Here is a 14172-nt window from a genome sequence, read left to right on the forward strand (position 1 = left end):
TTTACAATTGATCACATTATAATGCTTATTTTGAAGCTTTCAAAATAGGAATATTGGTTTTTTTACTGTTTTCTGTATTTTAATGTCAATAAAAGCTTTGAGAATAATTGAATAATAGCCATAAGCGAACCCTAATCTATTGTGGATCCTCTGATGTGATCCTAAATCAAAGCAAGCACCAAGCAACATCCAAATCCAAATCTGAACAAGACTAAAACAACTCCAACAGCAAGTGTAGGTTGAGCTATGGGTTGAATTCGTTTAGTTGGATGAGTTGAGCTCAGATTAGGTCTGTGAGCTTGTTGGTCTTCTTATATAAGCTTTGTTTTTCATGCAATGAGACACCTTTTGAGTAACAATAAGGATGTTTCATCTTCTAAACCCATTGCTAGCGGTCCTCTGTTCTTTAAAAAGAAAATAAATGAATAAGTCTTCATGCTTGGGTTTGCTCAAACTTTATAAAGCTTAGCTCAAACTTGAGCTCAACTCAAGTTCAAGCTGAACCCAAGGTAAACTTTATATATATATATATATATTTTAAGTTGAGCTCCAGTCACCCGGCTCATATTGACCCTTACCGGTGAGTAAAGGGGATTCACTACCCAGCAAAGAACTGTAGTTTCTACTCAACTCATTGTACTCGTAAAATACAAGGTCTGCTTTTGGTGCCTAGAGGTGCTGCCTTTGCTGTGCTTCAACTTGTGTATTGATGACTCATCTTTTGAATACAAGAGGTTCATGCTCTCGACATTTGTGATGGAGACATGCGGCCTACGAGCCCCCCATCCCAAGGCAATGTATCAAATCTCCTTGTTGACCCTTATTTGCTAGGGTATTTTTGCCGGTGTTTCCTACCTCTACAAAAGGGAGAAGGTTTCATTTTGGGCTTAGAGAATGAACTTCATGCGAGCATAGCATGTTTTCACAAAGAAACTCCATGTTACCTCTACTTTTAACTTTTAAGCATGCAAATCCAAGTGAAAACGAGATAAATCTAGGGAACTTGGGAAACATCACTATTCATCATCATTAAGTTGTTGAAAAAAAAAAACCACAAATGAGTTCAAAAAATGCATAAGAACTACCAATATAACACGAATCATGGGACTTGATACAAATTCAAAGCAAACACAGAGCAATACCCAAATCCAAATTCAAATCTATGCAAAACTGAAGCACACTCACATAGTCCAAAACAATAAATTGGATCCATGTACTAGTGTGCTAGTTCTTTTTTGTTCTTTAATAAGGTGGCTCCTGCATGGCTTTTCAACCACAATATCATGCCAATGATACCATGAGATAAGCCCTAGGAGATTGAGCATGGAAGAATTTGCAGCCCCTCTTTTCCATAAATGTTAAGCTTCTTAACTTTACAGGAAGGCACATAGTTGTAAGACGCGTACGCCTTATGCCAAAAAAATGTGCTTCGAGGCCTCTTTTCTGAAAAATGCTTCGAAGCGCAGGGTGAAGCGCAAGTGTCCATAAAGCATACGCCTCACCTAGTTGAAGCGTACGCTCCTATGTAAGGCGTACACCTTAAGGACAAAGCCATTTTTATGGTTTAAAATCGAAAATTAACAAAAAAAAAACAAACTAAAAACTGGCACGGTTATGGTGAACCAATTGGTATTATATCATTTTTCCCTTTTTCATCCATTGCGGAGCTTAGAATTGTTGTTGGTGGTGGTGGAGCTGCCACAGAAATCAACTCCCACTGCTGCTGCTTGAAGGTCCTCTTCTTGATCTTCTCAATCGGTCTTGCAACTCAATCTCTCATTCTCACTCATCTCTACAAAGTGAGGGAGAGGGCGCAACAGTCGGCCATAGAGGAAAATGGGCAGAAAGCGGCTGCCCGACCATCACAAAGCTTATTAATTTTTAAGAATGGCCCAAAATGTGAATTAATAAAGTGTTGATACGAATTGTGAAGATTAGGAACTTAATTGGAAACTGATTACTTTTTTTTATAAAAGTTTCACACGTGTGAAAAATCCAGCATGGTATTTTCTTTTCCACTTGTTTCGTTCCTTGCATCAATTTGTTTCAATTATCAACGTTGTGACCTTTGTGCATTAACAAATTACAAAGAATTGATTTTATCAATTTTAATGTTTTTAATGTCATGTACATTGCTAGCATATAATGCACATAGAATTAGCAAGTAATTATTATTATCACATTTTAATTGTCATTATTTCTGTCATCAAGATTGTCAGAGATACTAATGAATAAGTTAAACTTAAAATCCACTCACATATGATATGTTGTTGCCTGGAGTCTATTTTTAGTTAATATTTTTAACTATTTGTTAATGGACTTTGAATAAAAAAAAAATATTTCAACATGGTTCACAAAGCAAAAAAAAATATACTCACAATAAATTGCTCTGCTTTCATATTCTTGTTATTTTACTTGTTTTTCCAATTTTCATATTATTTTAATAAATATTATATAATTAACATATTTGAGTCTTTGACCTTGAAGCTTTCGCTTCAATCACCGTCTTGCCTTGCCACGCCTCATGATATGCTCAATGTTTTGCCTCGCCTCATCGTCTTTTACAACACTGATAGTAATAAGTCAATGATTTTATATTTGACAAGCGCCTAAGCTCTTACATTAGCAACCTCTATAACAAAGGGATGACTATTAAATTGATGAATATTCTTAGAAAAATCAGAGAATCTTCTATAGAAACCTTCTCATTGATCTCTTTATCTAATGTCTTGAGTTGATGAAGTTTGAAACCCTGTAGGTGTTGCTGCATGAGGAAAAATATGAAAGTTGTTGAAAAAGAAACTCGTACTTGGAACATGATTTTTTTTTTTTTTATCGCAGATGGCATAGCGGAGATCTTCGAACGAAATGATTTTTTGCAAAAAATCGAGTGCTTAACATTTATGTTGGGAAGGCGGGAAGAGTTTGGCTCTTGGCTGCGACGATGTGGAAGGCATCAAGAACCGCGCCGCCGTCTCTGCTGTTGGGCTTCTTGTGCAGGAGGTCACGACTTGCTGCTACTCCTTCCTTCCCCCCTTGCACTCAATTTTTCAGCAGACCGACCCCAACCCGCATTTGGTGCTGCTGTGCTCTCGGGTACCCGGCTTCTTTTGCCTGCCGGCTGTATTCCACCACGTTCCCTGAGGCTCCGTCGACTTCCGGCGACGGCACGGCGATCAATGGCGTGCATGACTCGATCCATGTGTACCCTTTATCTTCTGATGCCAAAAGAACTATTGAAGTCCCGTATGAGAACGGTGGAACATTCGTAGAGGCATTTCATTGTTTCCTACATTAGTCAGCATCATTTTCCAAAAGGTACACCGACTGACAATCGTCTTGCTAGTTTAGGAACTTGCTTGACGGTGGTTCTGATGGTAAATGCTGGTTTTTCCTTGAAACTAGAATCGCTGAATGTTAATCCATGTAAACATTTTTGTGAAGTTACATTGGCCTTAACGCAAGGAAAAGAATTGTTGTTGAGTCTCTGAAAATGATGATGCCCTACCCAGTTGTTGTAGCTGTAGCTTGTCAGAAGTGCTACTGTTGGTCCTGAGCGTTGCTGGCGTTAGTTCACCAATCACTGAAACTGCGAGAGATGCCTTTCCATTCTGGTATATCTATGTAGATTTTTAGGATTTCTAATTGTTGAAGCACAATGTTTGCTGGTTTGGATTATGAGCAGCACGCGCTTATTTTAAATGTGCCATATTCATAGTTGCACGGTGATTGTTCTTACCTTTTTACCTTTTAAAGATGTAGATTGTGCACTTCCATGATGATTAGGTGCAACCACTTTTCTTAAGATTCCTCACTGTTGATTCTTCTTGTAGTCCCCAATGCCTGGCATTGTGCAGGTGTCCCCAGTGGCAGCCGAATAGGTTCATCATTAGAAAAAGAAAGATCCTTATGTTCAGCCACACATTTGGAGAATGCTCCATCAACTATAATCAGGATCGTGTTTTTTAATAGATTTGGAAGACAATGTTTTTGAAATGAACAAGCTGAAACAGTTAACATCAGAAACCTAACCTAGTTTACAATGCACATTCATCATCAGCATCCAGAGTCCATTCGGAAAGCATGTAGCTTTAGGGCCGGATAACGTGGTAAGGGGTTAGCGGGAAGAGGCTGCTACTCAGAAGTCATTCTACTAGCAACTGCCTTGGAGGTGGAGATACGTCCAACGATCATTTGGATTTTTTGGATGTTAAGGAATGCATTGTTACACTTTTTGTGTATTTCATCTAATAGCTGTGAATTGATATTTGATCCCTTTATTTTTTATCATTTTCTGTTATGTATAATTTGATCCATGTTAGGAGACCTACAAAACGTTCACTTTTTGCATTTCCCTTGTTGTAATATTGATTTCCCCCACTTACTGCTGGCAAGCGCTTCTTAATTATTCTTAGAAGTTAATAAAAAATACCGCTAAAGAAGGGTGTTTCTTGCTGCACTAAAGCCCAAAGTATTCATGATTCTAATAAGGGAATATAGAGGCGAAGGGTGGTGAAAGATTTAAAATAGGAAATTTTTTTCCCAATGTAGAAGTTGGGTTGAATTTGTCAAATCTTATGGTCAGAAATGTCAATATTTAGTGTGTCATCAAGGTTTGTATACTTGTGTCATGCATGTCTCTTGAAAAAAGGAACAAGGCAAAGCTGAACTTCTCTTTGTAAATATATAAGTTTTTGTGGGAGGAGATCGACATAACTAGAGAATACTTCTAAGGGTGGAAAATGTCCAAAATGTATCTGCAAAAGTGCCGTTAACAAAAATACCAAAGTGGGAGGCACTGTTAAAGGTTCTTTTCATTCCATTCTCTGATTGTGGTCACAAGAAAACTGCATGTATTATTAGGAAAATAGAGACATGCGCTTTCCATGTGTGTGCCTCATTCTGTCTAGGTAGTTAAATTTAATCCTAGTGGGAAAAGCATCAGATGTTGCGAGGATGAGAGAACAATATCCGTGGTTCCTTGATGGCTGGCTAAATATAAAGTGTCCTCGCATGAAGTTACATTTCTTTGATGTCTTTAGGAGTAGCTCGACTGAGATCTGTAGAAAGTGGCCGCAAAGCATGTTGTATGTGACTAACTTCCAATGGCATAACCAAGGTAGTAATATTTTGGAGAAATTCTTTTGCAATTCTAATGAGACATTTTGGGAGTATGGTTTGGCAAACCAAATCTTAAAAACTAAGATCATGAAACCAGAAGAAAGTGTCCTGCCTCTAATTAAATTATGGGAATGTCTCTTGAGAGACCTGTGAATTATTTGGTCAAGTTTAATGTTTGTTATGGTCATTTGTAATAACATCTTATGTTAAGATGAAGCAAACCTTAAATCAATGGTTGGTCATTCAATCTAAGTCTTTAACCGTCATCTCAGCTATTTGATCTCATTGGTTCACTTTTGCTGACAGGAAACAGCTACTTTTTATAGCACTTTGATTAATTTTAGACTATCATCCAGGACAAAAAGTGGTCAAACAATACTGGAACAGTGTAGATGAACATAAAATCCAAGCACTTTTCATAGAAAAATACATGTAAATTGGTTTACTTAGAACTGTGTGGTTGTTATAAATTTTGTAAACCCTTACCACTAACATAAAATCCAAGCACTTTTCATAGAATAGTACATGTAAATTGGTTTACTTAGAACTGTGTAGTTGTTATAAATTTTGTAAACCCTTACCACTAATCTGGTGGCACATTAGTTTCTGCCTAGTATATAACTAGCATATGATCAATCAATCCTATAGACGGCAACAGGGCAGATTGGAGCTAATGTCTCTAATAAGCCAGAGTGGTAGTTTGGAGTTCATTTTCACCGTATTCTTTTGTAACAATCCTTGACCCATTGACACCCTTATCTTAAGTTACACCCTTGGCACACTCTGAAGCACCTAAACTTTTTGTTTCCTTCTCCTTTGCTATTGCTTTGTCTGAGGACATGTAAAACCTTGTGGGAGTTTGACCCTTTAACTTAAGAATACTTTGATAAGGTGCTTTTGCATAATCTAGGGAAAAACACTTATCTTGCGCCAATTTCTTGCATAACTTGTTGGTTATCTACTGTTTGTTATTTAGTAACTTATTGAAGTACTTTCAGCTAAACTTAGTTTATCTATCTATTTATTTATTTGGGTTGAGATATGCATGCCATGTACGGTTTGTGTTCTTTATTATTGTGTGTGCAATGTTTTATGCACTTCGTGACTACTGGATGTGCAGACCCTCTCATTTTATTTCGTAGCCAATAATGTTTTCCTAGTATTACAGCTTTCCTTAGTCTTTCTCTTTGTATTCTTGTATGTCTGTAAATATTTTCCTGGAAAGCATGGTCTTTATGTATTTTCATCTTTCTACTGTCTTGTTTTCCTTCTTTTTTTCTTTTGTATTTCCGAGTCTCTGTTCAAATGTTTTTTGAAAAGTATGAATCGAACGATAAGTTATGTTGCATTGGGATAATCCCAATGTGGTAATCATATGTTTATGAAATGTTGGCTTGGGCTTGGTTGTCCCTGAAGGTGACATTCAATAATCGTTGAGTACGCCCTTGTTCCGTCAGTCATAAACTAAGTACAGGCCTTGTTCCAATGGATGATCTCATTCCAGTACCTATGCTTTTTATATTCCAGTTACTAAAACAATCACAGTAAAGAGACTCCCATCCTTGACAAAGAGAATTTAGATACTAATATGGCGATTCTTGAGAAGGCATTTTCTCATGATGCGTTACCTATCTATTTTCTCTGGCTCTTAGGCCTTTGACAGATGGGGAACAAGTCCAGTCTGTCATTCTTGTAGTTATTCTGCTGAGATGTCTAGCATCAGGGTGAGCGTAGAGATATCTGCTTCTCTGTCTCTGGTCAGTGGTCACCTGATCTCATGTCTGTATCTTCACATATTAGCCTTAACACTGGAATCTAGGTTAGATATTTGAGTTGCATTTATTCTCTCCATTTAGTGATTCAGTTTTTCACTTTTAGTGACATGTTCTTTCCCGTACCTTGGAACAGCCTCCACACCTGGATGACTATTTGCATGTTTCTTGTGTAAGGTGTGACATCCTCAGGGTTGAACAGCTGAAAGTGTGCCTTCTATTATCACCTACAAGAATGACCAAGGCCTATGGCAAGTTCCTATTTATACTGTCATGCTGTGTATAATTGCACCAGTAATATTGTATCAAATAGTAGGTTGTGAGGTGACCAATTATAAAGGAGGATATTAGATAAGCTATGTTTGTCTCCCATACCATGTTAATGCATTTTGTGGTGATATTTTTCAATGCAAAATTTCTTTTAAGAGCTGTGCTTGATCGTCTCCACATTAAGGCTGGAGTTTTGGTTGGAATATGAATGTTACTATTATCATGATAACATTGTCTATTGTCCATAACCAACTAGAATGTAACTGAACTTGCCTAAGGAAGAATAGCAGCTGTAGAAAAATGAACCAGGCTAACTTTCATTATCTCACTCCCCAATAAAGCTGTCACGTGGAAAGACAGGTTAAACATCATATCTTACTACTGTTCTTACCCCCCAAACAACCGCCTGCCCCTGGTGAATGCTGGTTCATGAAGCTTCTCTTATAGTACCACCCTCTAGTTGCTGCCATTTGGTTTTATGGCTAAGCACCTATCAGTTTTCCTAGGATTGTCAATCGCACCTTCATGTGATTCTGTCTCAAGGTTCTACACTAATTTCAGACTCTGTGAGTAAGAATTAATAGATTCCGAAGCAGACATTACTAGAGACTGCGCTAATTCAATCGGTGAACTTTAGTTAATACATATGAAAGAATGTCTGGTGTCTGCAGCAACCATGTTTCTGACTGTAAAACTAGATAAACTGTTCGAATCAAGTGCAAGTCTTGATCATGCTATGCATAGGTACAAATAGAATCAAGTTATATGAGTTCGTGTTTATGCTTGTAAATGTAACTTTTCTGGTTTCTGATGGGAATAGTATATTCCCTATAAATTAATTGTTCATATGTATGTACCAATTCACATTCAGCTTTATAAGTTCCACAATTTGTCATGATGCAGAAAACTGAACTAATCGGCAAATCACAAAATCCAATTCAGCAAAAGATGCCAAAGATCAGGAATCATGATTATAAAGGACGCATGCATCAAGTCAATGGAGCAAAGTTGGCTGTGTTGAATGTTAGTTGACTTTCTGAGCTAGTTAATGTGTTGGTATCTGTCTTCTCAATGTGCCGTAGTCAACACGCGATCGTAGACATCCGATGGCACGCATACTGTGTGAAGATTCCGATGGAACTGTTTTTTTTTTGTCTAAATTGATACCAGATAAAAAAGAAGTTGTTTTGAAATGGTTCACCAGCAATAAGGATCTGGAGAAATTCAAACCATTTTTAACGGATGTTCATCAATCGCTGTTCAGATACTGATACTACAGGAGTCTTCTCATCCAGGATGATGAGCAATTTACATTTTCCAGATATGATGAACATTCACACTCGGGTATCAGATGATCATGCCATTAGCTCAGTTTTCTAGAGCACTTTCTAGTGACACACTACACTTGAAGAATTTCATACTGTGCGTAGCAACCTTACCGGTCAGATTTTCACTCATGACTGTGTGGAAAGGAGCTACTCAGTTCATTAATATGAAAGCACTGTGGTCTATCTCAAATCTACTGTACTGACAGTCTAGCAAAGCATCGAGAGTCTGGGATTAGACAGGGAACTGAAGAACCAGGTGCTGCAACTGATAGGGTTTCAGCTACTGATAAAACTCTACTCCATGAGGTTTAAGTTCCTGAAGAGGACTTGAAGCCGAACGGGTAACCTCTTCATTACGGCCATTGGCCACAAAAGGGAGGAAGCCTTCATCTAAGAACGCCATGTTAGGAGATTTCACCTACACAACATACATTTGGTAAAGCCCAAAATAAGTTTGCAGAACGCTTTAGATGTGTTCACACTTGCTGGCGTTCCTGTCTTTTCAGTCCACATGGAAACGCGCACTTAGCTTTATGTTGTGAGGATATAGTTTCCATTTGTTTATTGAGGAATGCTTTGCAGCTTACAGCTAATGCTAACGGCTAATTTTTCAGGTTACAGCTAATGCCTTCTGCCAGAAGCCCTTTCAATCTGGACAAAGGGAGACTGATCGTCTCCGCTTTGGCTACATGGCAGGCAAGATGACTGTGCATTTGAAACCTCCCTTTAAACAAGTGTAGGGCGTCGTTTTGCTCCACTGGTTATCACTTAGTTGATTACAGTATCCTTCCTGTAGACATTGATCTGGCCTTTTAGAAATGTTCTTAAATGCCTTGTCAGTCGCAGATTCGCGGCGTGTAAAGGAACGCGTTACTGTCATGTGACAAAAAATGAATGATACATTCAACACACTCTTTCACCATTAAGAATACCATCAATAACAAAACTTTTTCTTCAATCTCCTTTAGATCAACAATAGAATTGAATTTACAAGCATCAATTTGCCTTTCTCCATTTGTACTGAGCAGTAGTTTTACATCTCTCCCTCTCCCTCTCACTATGGCTGTCCCGCGTTAACTATAGCACGACAAGAATGAGTGTATGACGTCTGAATGTGGTGTGTGTTAAATGGGATCAAGACAAGAAGGCGGTGCCGGCGTGGGCATGGTGGAGGAGGTTGTGAGCAATGCTGTCGCGCGCCTGCATGGCGGTGTGTGAGCGGATACAATTCTCCGGCAGCATCTCGTCGTCGACAAGCTGGAAGTCGAGGTCCGGGTCGATGGCCTCGTTGCGCTGCTCGCAGATGTTGTGGAGGACGCAGCAGGCGCCGAGGAGGACGGGCAGGTCCTGAAGCTTCACCTCCGTCCGTTTCTGCAGGCAGGACCATCTCCTCTTGAGCCTGGCGAAGGCCTCCCTGGCGATCCTCTGCACCTCTCCAATCTTCTCGTTGAAGGCGTGCTGCGTCCATGTCAGGTGTTGCTGCGCGTAAGGGACAAGCACCCAGTCCATGAGCGGATACGACGGCCCGCCGACGACCCACATCCCCTTGAGCATCCCTTCGAGCCCGCGTTGGTACAGCGCCGACTTCTCCAGCACCTGCTCGTCCGGCATGGATCCCGGCCACCCGATGCATACGTCGGTGAAGACGCCGGAGGGGTCGACAACGCCCTGCAGGGTGATGGAGTAGGAGGTCTTGTGGTTGCGTTCCGTGTGGCGCTTGTTGAAGTACGCGGCGACGTTCATCTTGGGAGCAATAATGGGGATGTGAGTGGTGTACATTGAGCCCACCACCCCGGGATGCCGGAACCAGCCTGGAAACGGTCCATGATCGCCTGCAAGTGCTCGTCCGACGCCGGCCACTGCAGGAACCTGGGCATCAGCACGCTCTTGATCGCGGCGCAGACCTCCAGCACAAGCTTGTGGCAGGTGGAGATTCCGAGCCCGAACCGCTTCGATACAAGCCGCAGCGGCTCCCCGGTTGCCAGCCGCCAGATGCAGACCGCCACCCTCTGTCGCACCGGTATGGCCGCCCGCAGCATCGTGTCCTCCTTCTCCACCGCCGAGCTCAGCTCGCCGCAGATCATGTCGAACGTCGACCGGCTCATCCGGAACGCCCGCCGGAACTCGCTCTCGGGGTAGTCCGGCCGGTCGACGTTCTCCCACCACGCCCTCGACCGGTCCTTCACCCACAACCGCCTGGTAGTCGGAGCGGCCGCCGACGTCGTCGAAGTAACACCGACGCTTCTGCCGTGGTTGTTGGCATTGCTGGGATCGTCACCGAGACCGGCAGTCGAAACAGCGGCGGCCGAGGCCGCAACCGACCGGGACCGCTTGTTCCGCCTCTGCCGCTCCGCGTCGGCCTCCTCGTCGTTCATCTGCTGCTCCTGGGAGCTGAGCAGCTGGTAATAATCGAGGATGGAACTCGTCTTCTTAGCATAATTGGCATCAAGGGCGCTCTGATCATCGAGCAGCAGCATCCTCCCTGCCTGCTTCTCTCTCTCATCTTCCTCCTCCTTCAGCATCACCAGAGCCGACACCAGCTGCGCTATTGCCTTCGTGTCACCACCAAACTCCCTGTTTCCCACCACACCCATCCAATTCCCTCCACCTCCGATTTCGCCGCGTCACCCCCCAAAAGCCAATTTCTCGTCCAACTTCAAGAACAAGCAACCGGCAATTCAGACGAAGATGGTGAATGGGCAGCAAGATTTCTCGTCTCCCTCTCTTTCTTGAAGAGCAAGCAACTGGTAATTCAGATGAAGATGGTTAATGGGCAGCAGGATTTCTTGTTTCTCTCTCGCTCTCGATCGTTTGGCTTTGAATTGGAGGATATTGTTTGGCTTGAGAGATTGGTTTTATAGGGAGGAAGACTGGAAAAGGTGGCCAAAAGTGAACGCGGTTGTGGAGGAAGCGAGGAAAAGGGTAGGGGCAAAGCTACGCCGCAAACGCGTTTTCCTCCGCGCCTATGTCACCATCCTTGCTGGCCGATTAAATTATTGAAGTTTGTGCCCTGTGAACGAGAGAGAAGGACAGAGAGGAGATAGTTTTGACTTGGGGAGGAGGATTGACTCCATTAGAAGAGAACAAAAGTTCCAAAAAAAAAAAAAATTGAACGAAAGAGAGACAGCCGCTGTTTTGGGGGTGAGAGGAGGGAAAGAGAAAGCGGCAACGAGGACTTCCCTCTCTCTCCCTCCCCGCGGTCAAAATCTGCCAACGTCGTCACCGTGTGAAGGCGTTGCTGTCCGTGTTGAAAGTGACCCGAAAATGATTCTAGAATAGTCCAAAACCTTTATTCGTTTTATGGGAACACGCTGAACCTTCGAAATACAGCCTTCAACCGGCTACCGCTTGTATGTAAATCTCAGATAAGTGCTTCGGTCGGTTGAACGCGGGCTCCAATTTGTCCGGAGTTGAACATGAGTTTAGTTAATAAAATGGCAAAAGTATCCCTTCAAAGCTTTTACAATCATCAAAATGTGAGAACCAGGAAACGAGTAAGGAGAAATTGGCATCGATCTCGTCCACTTCTTCTGCTCAATCTACTTGATCAGTTTCGCTAGAGAATCACCTACCAGAACGTTCTTCAAAATGGCATTAAATTGTTCAAAACAGGATTTTCAGCATACACTCCCTAAGAAATGAAATGGGTATCCTTCAAAATGCACATTGAAGTGAAGTGGGCATCCTTCAAACTGCAGATTTTACATACGAAAATCAAGGGGAATCACTGTAAGTTATCCACATATCAAGATGTGGACGACGATAGCAAAACGGCTTCTTTTGGTAGATATTAGTGTGATTTTACTCAGTACTGGACCATCTCCACAGATGGTCCATCTCCGGAGAAATATTTTGATTGACTAAAATCGGTAAAATGTACATATCTGAATGCTAGGTGCATTTTTCTTTGTAAGTATGAAAAAGTTGAGCTGCTTTTTTGCAAAGTTTACAAAATAAAAAGAGAAGAATCTCTCTCTCTCTCTCTCTCTCTCTCTCTCTCTCTCTCTCTATATATATATATATATATATAAAAGGGGACTTGACTGGCCGGTACTACTCCCAATAAGAGCCGGTGAAAGACCGGTGATATGCCGACTCACCGATATTGTGGGGCTCTTGAGATGTGGCAGCAGAGAGGCTTGAAACCCGAAGCGGGTGATGTGTTGGGGCCCCGACCACAAGAGAAGCATGGGGTGCCCAAAAGTCTAAAATGCCCTCCCAAACAATAAGAATCAAGACTATAAGTTAAAATGATTGATGGTAATATCGAAGGAGGCCCTCCTTCCAATGGCTAAAAAAGTAATGGGAAATTGACTCGAATCTGCCTGTTTGAATTGAATCGCTTGCTATTCAATTTGGTCCATTTTAAGAATGCCAGGTGTCTCTCAGTTTGAAGATAATTTTTTAAATATTTTGAAAACTTGTTTTTACATTTTGAATTTATTTTCCAAGATTTTTTTTTTTTAAATTTTGGTCGGGCTGATTTATCTATTTAACAAATATGAATCTACCACAAATTTTGAGTTATATTTAAGAAATAGTTATATGTTATTCTATTTGTCAAATAGACTCTTTAAAAGCATTTAGTTAGTGTTCTACGAACTTCTCCATTTCTTCAAATATATTATCAAACACCTTTTTTTGCTCCCTGTTTAAGATCAGATGATATAAATGACAAGTATAACTTTTCCAAACTTGGCCATAATCTTGTTAATTAACACAGCAAGACGATCTTGAACTCGATCAACTTTTGAGCCTGTGATTGGGAATCACGGGTCTCATTTAGAGGAGAATCACAAAGTTTACATGAGGCTATAAATAAAAGTATATGACAATCGAAATCGACTTAATAAACAAATGTGAAGATTAGTAGGTAAGGCATATGTAATAACAATAAAACATTGATACACATATCACAGCAACTTTGCTCATTTGGGTACTATGAAAATATGACAAAACCTTCAAATCAGATCTGCATAATATAGATATGTTAAGCATCAAGGTACGTAGCGTGGCTGCATAAAAGACACGTCATCGGTTCGATTCTCATGGGTATTACTCTTTGGAACTGTAAATCATGAAATCACGACACCACAATTGATAGGTATACCGTACCCCACCCAAGTCCCAATGTCGCACAAAACCCCAAAAACATGAGAAATAAAAAAAAGTTTTTGAGCCTCCTTTTCCGACAGTGGATTGTTAACCTCGTGTTCACTTAAAATGTAGAGCAGTTAAACCTTGAGTGGACGATGATTCAGTGAACGATGCGGAAGGCATAGCTTCACCAAATCCACTTGTTGCATACATCATCATGATGATATGGTAGCATCATCGAGCCGAGCCGCTAAATCACGTTTTTCCAAAGGATGTTATCTACAAAGTCTTCTCACTTTTAGTTGGTCTCTGAAGGGACTTGAGCCGGTTGACTTCAACCAAATATATATATATATATATATATATATATATATATATATATATATATAGCCCTTATGTAGTTGCTTTGATGGATGTTGGTGCACCAGCTTAGGCGAGTGGCTCATAAACAGCCGGTTGCTTGCTAGTTTGAGTAGCATGAAATTGAGATGCCGTGCAGTTGCCAACCTAGGCACCAATGCAGCCCGAAAACAGAAGAGGTAGAGTTTAGAAAATAGCTTAGGTCCGTTCAGGTGGCGGGATTT

The 14172-nt window shown here is 41.0% G+C and overlaps 1 long non-coding RNA gene and 1 pseudogene across 2 annotated transcripts; one reads left to right on the forward strand and one right to left on the reverse strand.

Annotated features, from left to right (window-relative positions):
• The first annotated feature begins 2689 nt into the window (after window positions 1–2689).
• On the forward strand, window positions 2690–9084 carry LOC126410278 (uncharacterized). 2 transcript variants are annotated; one of them, XR_007573984.1, is made up of 3 exons: window positions 2690–2754; window positions 2842–3318; window positions 8067–9084. It is a non-coding gene; the product is annotated as an uncharacterized LOC126410278 (long non-coding RNA). The 2 variants fall into 2 exon arrangements; XR_007573983.1 differs by lacking the exon at window positions 2690–2754 and having other exon boundaries at window positions 2772–3318.
• A 345-nt stretch (window positions 9085–9429) lies between these two features.
• On the reverse strand, window positions 9430–11336 carry LOC116263041 (protein ALP1-like; annotated as a pseudogene).
• Window positions 11337–14172: the final 2836 nt, after the last annotated feature.

The sequence above is a fragment of the Nymphaea colorata genome, chromosome 1 (genome assembly GCF_008831285.2).
Source record: "Nymphaea colorata isolate Beijing-Zhang1983 chromosome 1, ASM883128v2, whole genome shotgun sequence".
Lineage (NCBI taxonomy): Eukaryota > Viridiplantae > Streptophyta > Magnoliopsida > Nymphaeales > Nymphaeaceae > Nymphaea > Nymphaea colorata.